We start from the raw sequence: 13,714 nt of genomic DNA, 5'->3' as shown, positions 1-13,714 counted from the left end.
TTCACCTGCATTTAGTATAAATGAAGCTTTCAATGCATTCTGTGCAGTTGTGTTGTACATTACACAAATGTCAGCTCTTTGTGTTCATGGACAAGAACCACAAAAGACTCTGGAAAAACATGCAACAACCAAAGCATTTATGATAGGGGTTGTTTTTGTAAAGAAGTAAAGAAAAAAAATAAACATATTAATTATGTACTGTGTAAAAGATAAAAGGGGGCAGGAGGTTAGCAAATGTCCTCATAGAGCAACCTCTGCAAGTGAAGAGCTGCCCTAGCTGTATTAGTTTCTCTATGTTGTCAGACTTTATTCCCTTATGCTTTTTTTCACAATGTTGCCTACTCACATTCTGTTTAGTTTTGACGTCCTGCTGATGCCTGCCCAGAGGAGAAGATGGCAAGAAGGGGAGGGATGTTGATGTCGCTACTGGATCCAACCGTTTCCCTCGCATGACACGTGGGGTGTATAGCACACTTTATTTCAAGCTCCATCAGCACCCTGCAAAGTTTTGTGATTACTTGAGGATGTTGGTGGGCAGTTTTAATGATATGCTTCTACGAGTCTCATTGTCCCCCTCATTGTCACCCTGAAGTATGTAGCCATGTTAGAGTTTACTACCATATTTGCATGTAATGTTTTTGCTTAAAATACTATTTGTTTTTTAACCTCTTAACGATGCAGGACTTAAATGTATGTCCTGGTGAGGTGGTACTTAACGCATCAGGACTGTTACGCCTAGCGCTCCGGGTCCCCGCTCCTCCCCGGAGCGCGTACGGCGTCTCTCTCTCCGCAGCGCCCCGGTCGGTCCCGCTGACCGGGAGCGCTGCCCTGTCATGGCCGTTGGGGATGCGATTCGCACAGCGGGACGCGCCCGCTCGCGAGTCGCATCCCAGGTCACTTACCCGTTCCCGTCTCCTGCTGTCATGTGCTGGCGCGCGCGGCTCCGCTCTCTAGGGCGCGCGCGCGCCAGCTCCCTGAGATTTAAAGGGCCAGTGCACCAATGATTGGTGCCTGGCCCAATTAGCTTATTGTGTTCACCTGTGCACTTCCCTATATCTAGTCACTTCCCTTGCACTCCCTGGCCGGATCTTGTTGCCTTAGTGCCTAGTGAAAGCGTTCCCTAGTCTGTTCCTAGTCCGTGTTCCTGACCTCCTGCCGTTGCCCCTGACTACGATCCTTGCCGCCTGCCCCCGACCTTCTGCTACGTCCGACCTTGCTTCTGCCTACTCCTTTGTACCGCGCCTATCTTCAGCATCTTCAGCAGCCAGAGAGGTAAGCCGTTGCTAGTGGATACGACCTGGTCACTACCGCCGCAGCAAGACCATCCCGCTTTGCGGCGGGCTCTGGTGAAAACCTGTAGTGGCTTAGAACCGGTCCACTAGCGCGGTCCTCGCCATCCCTCTCTGGCACAGGGGATCCACTACCTGCCAGCCGGCATCGTGACAGTAGATCCGGCCATGGATCCCGCTGAAGTTCCTCTGTCAGTGGTCGCTGACCTCACCACGGTGGCCGCCCAGCAAGCCCGACTGATCGCCCTTCTAACCCGTCAGCTGTCGGAAATGTCCACCATTTCGCACCAACTTCAGTCGCAACTTCTCCAGCAATCTTCTCCTCCGCCAGCTCCTGCACCTCCTCCGCAGCGAGTGGCCACTCCTAGCCTCTGCCTGTCCTTGCCGGACAAATTTGATGGGGACTCTAAGTATTGCCGTGGCTTTCTTTCGCAATGTTCCCAGCACTTGGAGATGATGTCGGACCAGTTTCCTACTGAGAGGTCTATGGTGGCTTTCGTAGTCAGCCTTCTGTCTGGAAAAGCCCTGTCATGGGCCGCACCGCTCTGGGACCGCAATGACCCCGTCACTGCCTCTGTACACTCCTTCTTCTCGGAAATTCGAAGTGTCTTTGAGGAACCTGCCCGAGCTTCTTCAGCCGAGATTGCCCTGCTGAACCTGGCCCAGGGTGTTTCTTCCGTTGGCGAGTACGCCATTCAGTTCCGTGCTCTTGCTTACGAGTTGTCCTGGAATAGTGAGGTTCTCTGCGCGACCTTTAAAAAAGGCCTATCCAGCAACATTAAAGATGTTCTGGCCGCACGAGAGACTCCTGCTGACCTACATGAACTCATTCATCTTGCCACTCGCATTGACATGCGTTCTTCCGGATGGCGTCTGGAGCTTCGCCTGGATATGGACTTTGTTCGCACGAAGCGTTTTTTCTCCCCGGCTCCTCTCTCCTCTGGTCCTCTGCAATCTGTTCCTGTGCTTCCCGCCGCGGAGGCTATGCAAGTTGACCGGTCTCGCTTGACACCTCAAGAGAGGACACGATGCCGTATGGAGAACCTCTGCCTGTACTGTGCTAGTACCGAACACTTCCTAAGAGATTGTCCTATCCGTCCTCCCCGCCAGGAAAGACGTACGCTGACTCCGCACAAAGGTGAGACAGTCCTTGATGTCTACTCTGCTTCTCCACGTCTTACTGTGCCTGTGCGGATGTCTGCCTCTGCCTTCTCCTTCTCTACAGTGGCCTTCTTGGATTCCGGATCTGCAGGAAAATTTTTTTTGGCCTCTCTCATCAACAGGTTCTACGTTCCTGTGACCAGTCTCGCCAGACCCCTCTACATCTATTGTTTTTACAATAAAAGATTGGACTGTCTCGTTCGTTTCCACACAGAACCCCTCCTAATTTGCATCGGACCTCATCACGGAAAAATTGAATTTTTTTTCCTCAGGTTCTTTGGCCCCAAGAAGAGGGGGAGACCTAAGGGGGGGGGTACTGTTACGCCTAGCGCTCCGGGTCCCCGCTCCTCCCCGGAGCGCGTACGGCGTCTCTCTCTCCGCAGCGCCCCGGTCGGTCCCGCTGACCGGGAGCGCTGCCCTGTCATGGCCGTTGGGGATGCGATTCGCACAGCGGGACGCGCCCGCTCGCGAGTCGCATCCCAGGTCACTTACCCGTTCCCGTCTCCTGCTGTCATGTGCTGGCGCGCGCGGCTCCGCTCTCTAGGGCGCGCGCGCGCCAGCTCCCTGAGATTTAAAGGGCCAGTGCACCAATGATTGGTGCCTGGCCCAATTAGCTTATTGTGTTCACCTGTGCACTTCCCTATATCTAGTCACTTCCCTTGCACTCCCTGGCCGGATCTTGTTGCCTTAGTGCCTAGTGAAAGCGTTCCCTAGTCTGTTCCTAGTCCGTGTTCCTGACCTCCTGCCGTTGCCCCTGACTACGATCCTTGCCGCCTGCCCCCGACCTTCTGCTACGTCCGACCTTGCTTCTGCCTACTCCTTTGTACCGCGCCTATCTTCAGCATCTTCAGCAGCCAGAGAGGTAAGCCGTTGCTAGTGGATACGACCTGGTCACTACCGCCGCAGCAAGACCATCCCGCTTTGCGGCGGGCTCTGGTGAAAACCTGTAGTGGCTTAGAACCGGTCCACTAGCGCGGTCCTCGCCATCCCTCTCTGGCACAGGGGATCCACTACCTGCCAGCCGGCATCGTGACAAGGACGTACATTTATGTCCTAAGCATAACCGCGAGCATCGGAGCGATGCCGGGATCATGCGCGGCAGGTCCCGGCTGCTGATCGCAGCCAGGGACCCACCCGTAATGGCAGACATCCGCGATCCCACGGATGTCCGCCATTAACCCCTCAGATGCCGTTATCAATAAAGATCACGGCATCTGCAGCATCGCGGTCACTAAAATGGATGATCGGATCTCCCGCAGCGCTGCCGCGGCGATCCGATCATCCAGCACGGCAGACGGAGGTCCCCTCACCTGGCTCCGCTGCCTTCCCAGTGTCTTCTGCTATGATCTGCCTTCCCGCAGACCAGAGCAGAAGATGACTTACAACACTGATCAGTGCTATGTCCTATACATAGCACTGAACAGTATTAGCAATCGAGTGATTGCTATAAATAGTCCCCTATGGGGACTATTAAAGTGTAAAAATAAAAGTAAAAAAATTAAGTTAAAACATAAAAACGTAAATTGTCCCATTTTCCCCATTTCACCCCAAAAAGTGTTAAAAAATATTTTATATATATATATATTTGATATTGCCGCTTGTGTAAATATCTGAACTATTAAAATGAAATGTTAATGATACTGTACGGTGAACGGCGTGAACGTAAAAATAAAAAAAAGTCCAAAATAGATGCTTTTTTATTGCATTTTATTCCCAAAAAAATGTATAAAAAAATGATTAAAAGTTCTATAAGCAAATATGGTATCAATAAAAAGTGCAGATCACGGCGCAAAACTGAGCCCTCATACCGCCACTTATATGGAAAAATGAAAAAGTTATAGGTCTTCAAAATAGGGGGATTTTAAACGTACTAATTTGGTTAAAAAGTTTGCGATTTTTTTTAAGCGCAACAGTAATAGAAAAGTATGTTATCATGGGTATAATTTTAATCATATTGACCCAAAGAATAAAGAACACATGTAATTATTACCGTAAATTGTATGGCGTGAAAACAAAACCTTCCAAAATTAGCAAAATTGTGGTTTTCTTTTTAATTTCACAACACAAATAGTATTTTCTTTGGTTGCGCCATACGTTTTATGGTAAAGTCAGTGATGGCATTACAATGGACAACTGGTCACACAAAAAACAAACCCTCATACTCGTCTGTGGATGAAAATATAGAAGAGTTATGATTTTTTAAATGCGAGTAGGAAAAAACGAAAACGTAAAAATGAAATTGTCTGCGTCCTTAAGGCCCAAATGGGCTGCGTCCTTAAGGGGTTAATTACAGGTTCCTGTCAACCAGAGAAAGTTATTCCTCTCTCCATTTTAAGTTTCGCCTTTGAGTATGTCAGCCATTGCAGCTAAGCCCTTTTCTGGGACTGATGGACCTCCAAAGCCTTTTGTTTTTGTTTCAGATGAAGGATGCAAAAAGGAACCCATTCAAATGAATGGTATCCTCTCTGACCCGTTATCAGGAGTTTATGACAGGAGAGCATAAAGGGCATGATAAACGGTAGTGTGAAAAGGCCCTAAGGTAGCTACATACAGAGCCTTATATGTATGTACAGTAAATAATGTTATTTATAGTCATCTGTCATTAAATGCTCTCTCTGTATCAGTCCAAAAATCAATGATAATAAATGAGCTGTAGATAATAGGAAGTGTCTGCCTAGATATCAGTAGGTACATATAAAAAACACATATCTCATAACATGAAAGATACAGCCAATATACAGTACCAAAAAAATTGTAACTGAATTATTGAGAGATTGTGTGCTGCAGATGACAAATGCTCTATACATTTCAATGAGAGACTCGAAGATACCCAAGTAAAGGAATCTCTGCCGTTCCCATAGGAAGGAATGGAGTATGTGCCATCAGCAACACATTCTCTCCCCATTTTGAAGATCACAAGGGAGAGGTCCCATCGGTTAGACCCCCCGCAAGCAGATTCTTAAGATGTTTCTCACCAGACAACCCCTTTAAGTAAACATTCATGGTGCACAGAGAAAAGGTAAGAAAACCCTTAAATGTAATTATCTGTCTATAACTGGCCTACCTGTATTTTTTTTTGCTGTGGAACCTATTTGATGCCAAGGTATAGTGTGGGATGGTGATAGGTATAAGAAGCCCCTGATCTTCATCCTTTGCAACAGGAAACTCCCAGATTGCTCCTCTTACCAGATTGCTGTCCTTATTGGTTACCATTGTTAGCTGCTGACATAGAAATAGCACGGTACTAAAGGATGAGGCAGAGGTAAAGTTGTACAAGCAGTAGGTCAGTGTCAGAATGCGTAGAGAATTAGGTCACAAGCACAGATAAGGGCAGGCAGTGGACAGAGCAGTAGCCAAACACACCTTACCAGATAACTATGAAAGTTATTGCTCAGGTTGAGATATCTGAGAGGTATTCCTTATTAAAGGTCCAGTAGAGTGCCGATTGTGGGAGAACGCAAACAGCGGTGTGCACAGGCTCTTTAGATCCAAGCAGTTGTGCCCTACAACACAGAGGGAGCAGCAGTGATGGGAAACTTGTTGCTGCCAAGAGAGCACAGAAACCAGGCAGGGAGAGATAACTATGCCCTGTGGCAGCAATGCACCATAGTACTGTAAAACATACCAAGTAGCAGCTCAATCTAAGTAATAATTACAGACATAAAATTAACTGAATGTGAACTTGCAAGTGTTTTACAGTTGAATTCAATGCAATTCGATAGTAAATGTAAAAATTGCCATTTTTTTGACATTTTTGAGACATAAAATTAAGTTTTATTTCTAAAAAACACATTCTAAAATACAATGTGTGCATTGAGAGGGATTGAAACTTCCCTGTTTGAATGGAATTTCATCAGAATATCTATTATGTAATGTCAGCGCCCAATAAACCCTCTGAGGATAATATATGTATCACTCAATTACATGTGCTTCTTCTTCACAAGAATGATGCTTATAAATTAATTTATTCTTCCAATTTACACAGCTATATACGTACCATTATATGAGTGAGTAGGAACCTTAGGAAGGTGTTAGATGGCTAGGTAAAATGTAAAAACGATCATCACGTGCCCTCCCATTGACGTGCATGGAGGGGGATGGCATGATGTCTTGAGTGGGGCGTGGCATGACATCATGACCACTGTGTCTGGAGCACAGCATTCGCTCAGAAAGGTGATTTCTGTGCGAAGATCGTGGGGGTCCCAGCTGTGAGACCCCTGCAATCAAATGGATAGGGGATAAGATGTCTAATGACAGAGTGCCCCTATAAACGAAATATACTATAGATTGATAACCTAGGACCTATACTGTGCTTACCTCTAATTACAAACATCAGCTGACTCATGCTACACAACTACAGCTGGGATTGCACTAGTGGCTTTTAACCACTACTATGATCCTATCGAAGAATGGATACCAGTGCTTAATCATCAGTGCTGAGTCATCCAGCCAGGACATTATAGCTAAAGGGACTTTCACAATGGACAGCTGCTTTAAAGGAATATTTCTGGGATCATTCTTCAAAAAACACATTGTAAACATGGTGTATTATGACAAGTTTATGGCTTACTTCCCATCATTTATGCTTTCATTATTCTACAGAAAAATATATTATATTTCTTCTAGTCCACTTATTATGAATCAGGTGATTGATGACCTTTGGTAAGGAGCCATGGTCAATTGCTGTAGTGTGAAAGATTGTTTAAGAAAATAAAGCACTTGTCTAAATCTCAGAACAGGAGCAGTCTCTGCACCATTCATACCATGCTGTGTAAATAGGACACAAATACAATGCGTTCAGAAGCCACACCTTCGGTGCTGACACGCTATTGTACAGTGCTTATGAAGATGTGTAAGAATGATGCGGAGCACTCACCAGGTAAGCAGATCAGGGGCTTCTTTATTAAATCACCCCAGCGTGCAAATGGTCCACCGCTAGCTTGCTTACCCCTACGTCTGATACATCTGCTCCCCTGCATGTGAACCCGACTGTACTGTGATTCAATAAAGAAGCTCCTGCTCTACTTACCTGGTGAGTGCTCCGCATCATTCTTACACATCTTCACTTGTCTAAATATCTTTTCAACAAAACTAATAACATTTTACTCTGGAGAGAAAAATAAAATCTCCAGGGAACAAAATGTATACATAACTGTAAAAAGAGCATTAGAAATAGATGAAAACAGTGGCAAGCAGCATGTCAAGCAATGAGAGAAGAAAACAGTCGACTTTTATTAAATTTCAGATAATAGTACAAATATTCTTTTCTTCTGCACAGCAATTTCTACAACTTAATGAACCACTTAAAATGACTCACAAACAGGGATTTTGTTGAGTAAGGAACTGTACTTTGTTTGTCGCTCAATGTACCTTCACATGAAACATTAGGAGCATAGTGTTTATCCACTACTAAATGGCATAAAAGAACTCTGTTCAGGCTTTGCCTTGCATTGATTTTTATTGCAGACTTAAATGAGATATTCGTTTGAAAAGGCTGAATGTGAAGTCCCTGTTCTTGCTCTGGATGAGTCTCTTTTTAAACACTCTCTGCTTTTGATCCATATACACATGTATTTTCAATAAAAAACTATTCATTTGGAATGCTGCACTGTATTACTGATGTGCTCTTTGATATAGTCAAAAAAGACTGACACATAAAAGTACTCTAACGCATTACTTGACAACTTTTTCTTTTAATCTAATACCTTATGTGATGTATAAACCTGAAGGTTCACCTTTCACAGCAATTTTTTTAGAAGCAAATATTTTTATCTTAAGTAAATTAAAGGGGTTGTCCAGCAAGCTATAGAAAAGGGCAGACTAGGTCAAAACACTTAAAATATGCATTATACCAAATAAACATAAAGATAATGCTTACCGTTGTACTGTAAAATGTCTTTTTCATACCAAGTGCTTATATGGAGTGCTCAGGATCAACCTCCAACTGGTGGAATAGCAAATTTGAAGAAATTGAAGTGGAACCTGGCACTTTCAATCAAAATCTCACCAATTCTAAAAGTTGGTGTAAATGTAAATTAGACAGTGCAATATTGCACTAGACAGTCTACAGATGTGCCAAAGTTATCAAAAAGCCTGAGCCACTGTGATAAATCTGGTGCATATTAGTCTGTCAGTTATGCCCCTTTCACACTGCCGTTGTTCCCGTCAAGAATGGACGTCAAAGTATTTTTTTTTTCTGAATTTAACGGCCATTCTCATGACGGGGAGCAACAGGCAACAATGAGTCCCTGTGGCTCCCATTTACTATTATAGGGACCACCGGGCGCTGTTATGAATAGCAGCAGAAAAAGATGGCACATGCAGTAATTTTTCTCTCGCAATGCTGCCCAGCTCTCCCAACGGCCGTCACACTGCCGTGTACTAACAGCAGTGTGAAAGAAGCCTTAGGTTTGGTAAATTTTCCCAATGTTGGTCATCATACAAACCCTTTATTTTTGTTTTTCATAATTTTTGGAAACATATCTGTCATATAACAGAAATAAATAATGCTCATATATGTTACTCATTAGGTCATGCATATTCTTCAAATGTCTTTTTTATGTGTCTAGCTTCTGTATTAAGCACACAAATCCAGCTGTTCTGCTGTTCACACATTCTGACATCCACTGCTCAGGAAGGGGTGTGTCTGAGCCAGCCCTCACTTACTATGTATTCACTTCCTACCAGAGTCTGCTGTGCTAGATCTCTTCATCCAATGACTGCAGGCTGCTCTGCAACCTCCTCCTCTCTGTTTTCAAGTTGCAGTATGATAGACAAGACAGGAGTGAGCACAGAGAAGTGCTAGTTCCTTCCTTGCTGGACTTTGTCCCAGCATGTGTTCAGCTACAACAAAGATACAGCCAGACAAGAGTATGTTCTGGATGGTATGGGGGGACCTAGTGGTAATTCTTTATGAACAATGATTTCTGTAAAAAGTGGATACAATTTTTCCATGAAGTATGTTAGAAGGGTTAAGATGTACAACACTTAAAAAGATTTTGAATTTTGCTGTGTCCATTTACCCTCCCCCCCTCCAATGTCTAAAGAAATTGTTACTCAGGAGTGCAATGTGCCTAATTTTTCAATGTTGTAATACATTAGCAATGCTCATATTTATATTGGAATATACTGTCATAGTGCCATATAGTTCCAGAAGTTCCAGTAAATAATGTAGATTGCCTAAGGATGACATTCAGCACCTATTTAGTGCATACAGCACATAAATAGCACATACAGTGAACAGTTCTGCTCAGATACCATCATTTGCTCAGTGTCATACAGTGGCCACTTACAGCCAAATAATTCCCACGGAAAACCAAAGAGTGCCTTAGCTAATCCGCATGGCCCTCACAGAGTCACACATTGTCCACATAGTGCCAAATAGTGGCCAAAGTGCAATACTGACACCACAAAGTTAGACAGTCTACATATAATATATTATGTATTGTCCACATAATGTCACAAAAATAGCCAAAATGTGTCTATGTATACAATGCAATCTGTCAGAGAAATGATTAAGCTATGGCTAGGTTTACACTGCCGTCGTGCTCCGACCTGTTCACACTTATCTGGTTGTTGTCTGGTTGCAAATAGTGATGAGCGGCATTGGCCATATTCGAATTTGCGATATTTCGCAAGTATATAGATGAATATTCATCCTATATTCACAAATTTCGCGTATTCGTTATATTCGCATATGTGAATATTCACATATTCGAGGAAGAAAACAGTGAGGGGGTGGGTAACTTTACCATTGGTTGCTAGGGATGTTGTTGATAACCTCTGACAAGTGTATGTGCATCATTCTAATTGGCCCACAAGTGAAAAGAAGGAATATGCGAATGTTCACATATGCGAATATGCGCATATGCGGAAAAAAGTGAATATTCGTAATTTCGAATATATAGCGTTAATATTAGCAATATTCGCGCCCAACACTAGTTGTAAAGAGACGAGACAAATGACAAGAATAAAAGTATTTTAATGTGACTCAATTGTCCAATTCTCCTTATATTTTTATTTTTTTTCTGGCACAGTACTTGTCAAAAAGTCCCAGAGAGCATCACAATTACTCAAAATAGATGCAATACTTAATTATTGCCCACAGTACCCATTTAGTGTCCCCAGATCCCATTAACACAGTGATGCCCTTTCCTCTACTTTCCTCTTGTTCCTGCAATAAGAATAAATACATTAGTATTATGCTGCCTTCTGTTGGCACTTGCCAGTAATACATTCAATGTCTTGTTAAGATTAAAAGCTTGACTATAGAAAAGTTTGGAAACTCAATTGGATAGGGAAAATAATTCCTAGGACAATGGAGCATCAACATTCTGTTACTATCTCACTGAATCTGGGACACCTAGCAAGCCTGTCCATGCCTTATTTCCCTCCTGATTCTGGTTCCCTATCAGACTTCTATACTGCTTCTAATACGACAAAGCCTAATAAGCCTAATGTTTGCTACATAGATATAGCTAGGCACACATATATACAGAGAAAAATGCAGAAGCTTCGAGTGTAAGGAGGTGTGCAGGTCAGTGTGTAAATAGGTAATGGAAGATAAGGAAAGTGTTGTTACCTGTGTTTCTACAAGCCAGTGTAGAATTAGTGAAGTCCATTTGGAGTCCATGATGTGCTCCAAACAAGTCTCTGTTCCCTTCATCATTATGTCTTCTATTTTAACCATCACACAATGTGTTTTACTGACCATTAATGGGCTCCATTGGTATCAATGGAATGGAAGACTATGGTTAGGTTTAGCATTGAGCATGTATGTCAGAAGCTTTACCCAGTGTACACACTAAATGTAAACAAAAAGTGCTATATGAACAGCCCCTAAGGCTCCTTTCACACTATGAGTATTCATCCGTTATTAAACATCCGGGGGTATATATCAGTGGGGTTGCCCCCCGCAGCGCATTTATATATGTTACCGCCACAGCGCATATATATGTTCCCCCTGCAGCACATTTATATATGTTACCGCCACAGCGCATATATATGTTCCCCCTGCAGTGCTATCATAAGCCCCCGGCAGCATTCTCAATGAAAAGTATTCTACAGCAGCGCATCTGTATATAGATGTTCTGTGGGGGCCAGACATATGGATATATGTCTGACCCCTGCAGAACATCTATATACAGATGCCGCTGCAGCACTATGAAGGACAAGTATTCTTTCAGTATCACATTGCGCTAGCCAGATGCGCTGCTGTAGAATACTTTTCATTCATAGCGCTGCCGGGGGCTTATGATAGTGCTGCAGGGGGAATATATATGGGCTGTGGTGGTAACATATATAACTGCGCTGCGGAGGGGAACATATATAAATGCGCCGCGAGGGGAACATATATAAATGCGCTGCGGGGGGTAAGATACATAGAAGCACTGTGGGGGCCAGATATATACCCACGAGCGATTCTATATATCTTTTCTCACCGCATCGCTTCTATTTGAAAACCCTGCCAGTAGCCCTGAATGGCTCTTCAGCACCGGCCATTCAGGGCTCCCAGCGGGAAATTTAAAAATGAAAGTACAGCAAATACATCGTACATGGCAGGGGAGCGCAGCATGCCACCAGCTCCCCTGTTTAATAACTTCTAATTGCATCGGGTCTCAGAAGTGAGACCTGGTGCCATCAATCCCTCAGCCCCTGTACTACAACCCCCATCATGGAACAGAGTCTGTTCCATGATGGGGGTTGTAGTACAAACACTAATGTAGCCTCCCCAGCTGTCTGCAGACTCCCACAGCCAGGGAATAACTACTCCCATCATGGAAACAAGTCTGTTCCATGATAGGAGTAGTAGCAGCCCCTCAGCACTGCAAAAGTCTTCTGATGTCACCTCTTCTGAGCATGCTCAGAAGTAATAGCGGATATTATAAACTGGGTGCAAACAGATGGCATAAAGGCTCATCCGTTTGCCATAGACTTAAATGCTAAAAATAACGGCCGTTAATTTACCCGTTTCTTGTGACGGAAGAAAAATTAGTGCATGTGCTATTTTTTCTGACGTCACAATTAACATCCGTTATTCATGACGGGCCATAACGGGTCATAACAGATAATCAAAAAATCCCATAGACTGTAATGGGATTTTGTGACGGACGGTTAACATCCGTTTTTAAAGCTTTTCTAACAGACATTTATAACGGATGAATTTTATAGTGTGAAAGCAGCCTAAGCTGAGCACCTATGATTGAAGTTCTCCCAATCCTCAGATTACTGTACAAAGCTTTGTGCGGACATTGGGACAGTTGCTGAGTTGCCCATAGCAACCAATCGGTTTGCTTCTTTAATTTTTAGAGGCCTTTTCAAAAATGAAAGAAGCAATCTAATTGGTTGATATAGGACACACAGCAACTTTTCCTCTGGACAGGTTTTGATAAATATCTTCCCATTGAGCCAAGAAGAATGTTGGGATATTTGATAACTTGTTTTTGCAGAATTGTGAATACAGTTCTGAAGTATATCCTTAATCAATTGCATCTGTTTTTAACAAAACTTCATCTGCCTGTATTTCTGAATTGTGTACTGCAAAATCTAGTCAGAAAGAAAGAGACACTAGTCTATACAGAGAGTACCTTTATTCCCTGTCTTCGGTGTGACTCCAAGCACCATTGTACAAGAAAGCTGTTCAACTTCTTGTCAAACCATTTTTTTTCTATAAAGAAGCTTTGCTGTGCTGAGTAGCATCTGGTAAAATAAAGCTGTCAGCTAGTCTTGTTTTGCCAGGGTTCATATTTGCATTCTGTACTGAAACAAATGCTTACAAACCATAATAATAACTGACATCTGATAATGCTCCTGGGAAGCATCCTTTTTATTTTCATGTGGTTAAATTGATGTTTCTGTTCAGCTCTTAGATAATACATCATATTAAGAGTCTTTAGCTCGAGCACTTACAATTTCTATTGCCTGTAAGAAATGTAGAGCCAGTTGTTAGAACGCAGGTGACCTGATCCCTCATATATAGAATTAGCAATTTATAACCTTTGTGCCTGTAGTTTCTCGAGTCATCAAGCAGTAATACATCACCAGTAGAATTTATTTAATGTCATAGTAAATTGTGTGTTAAATGTTTCACAGTACAAGTTGATGGTCAATAAATGTAAACTATTTTTAGTGAATGTACGCCTTTATAATTATCAATGAATGTGTCCAATGTTTTCAAATAATAAGTCACATTCCCTGGGAAAAATGTACTTACACTATTTATTATAAGTGAACGTGCACTATAGTGTTTCCTAATGAAAATGCAC

The 13,714-nt window shown here is 43.1% G+C and overlaps 1 protein-coding gene across 1 annotated transcript in view; it reads left to right on the top strand.

The window, feature by feature from the left end:
- The first annotated feature begins 376 nt into the window (after window positions 1–376).
- Window positions 377–13,714, top strand: part of PRKCQ (protein kinase C theta) — a 257,684-nt gene continuing 244,346 nt past the window's right edge. The window contains exon 1 of the mRNA XM_056573244.1: window positions 377–591. The gene's annotated coding sequence lies outside the window, so the exon portion shown is untranslated. The remainder of the gene's footprint in view (window positions 592–13,714) is intronic.

The sequence above is a fragment of the Hyla sarda genome, chromosome 4, assembly GCF_029499605.1.
Source record: "Hyla sarda isolate aHylSar1 chromosome 4, aHylSar1.hap1, whole genome shotgun sequence".
NCBI classification, from domain to species: Eukaryota; Metazoa; Chordata; class Amphibia; order Anura; family Hylidae; genus Hyla; species Hyla sarda.
Note: the sequence above shows the minus strand (reverse complement) of the source record. Positions and strands in the feature narration are given on the sequence as shown.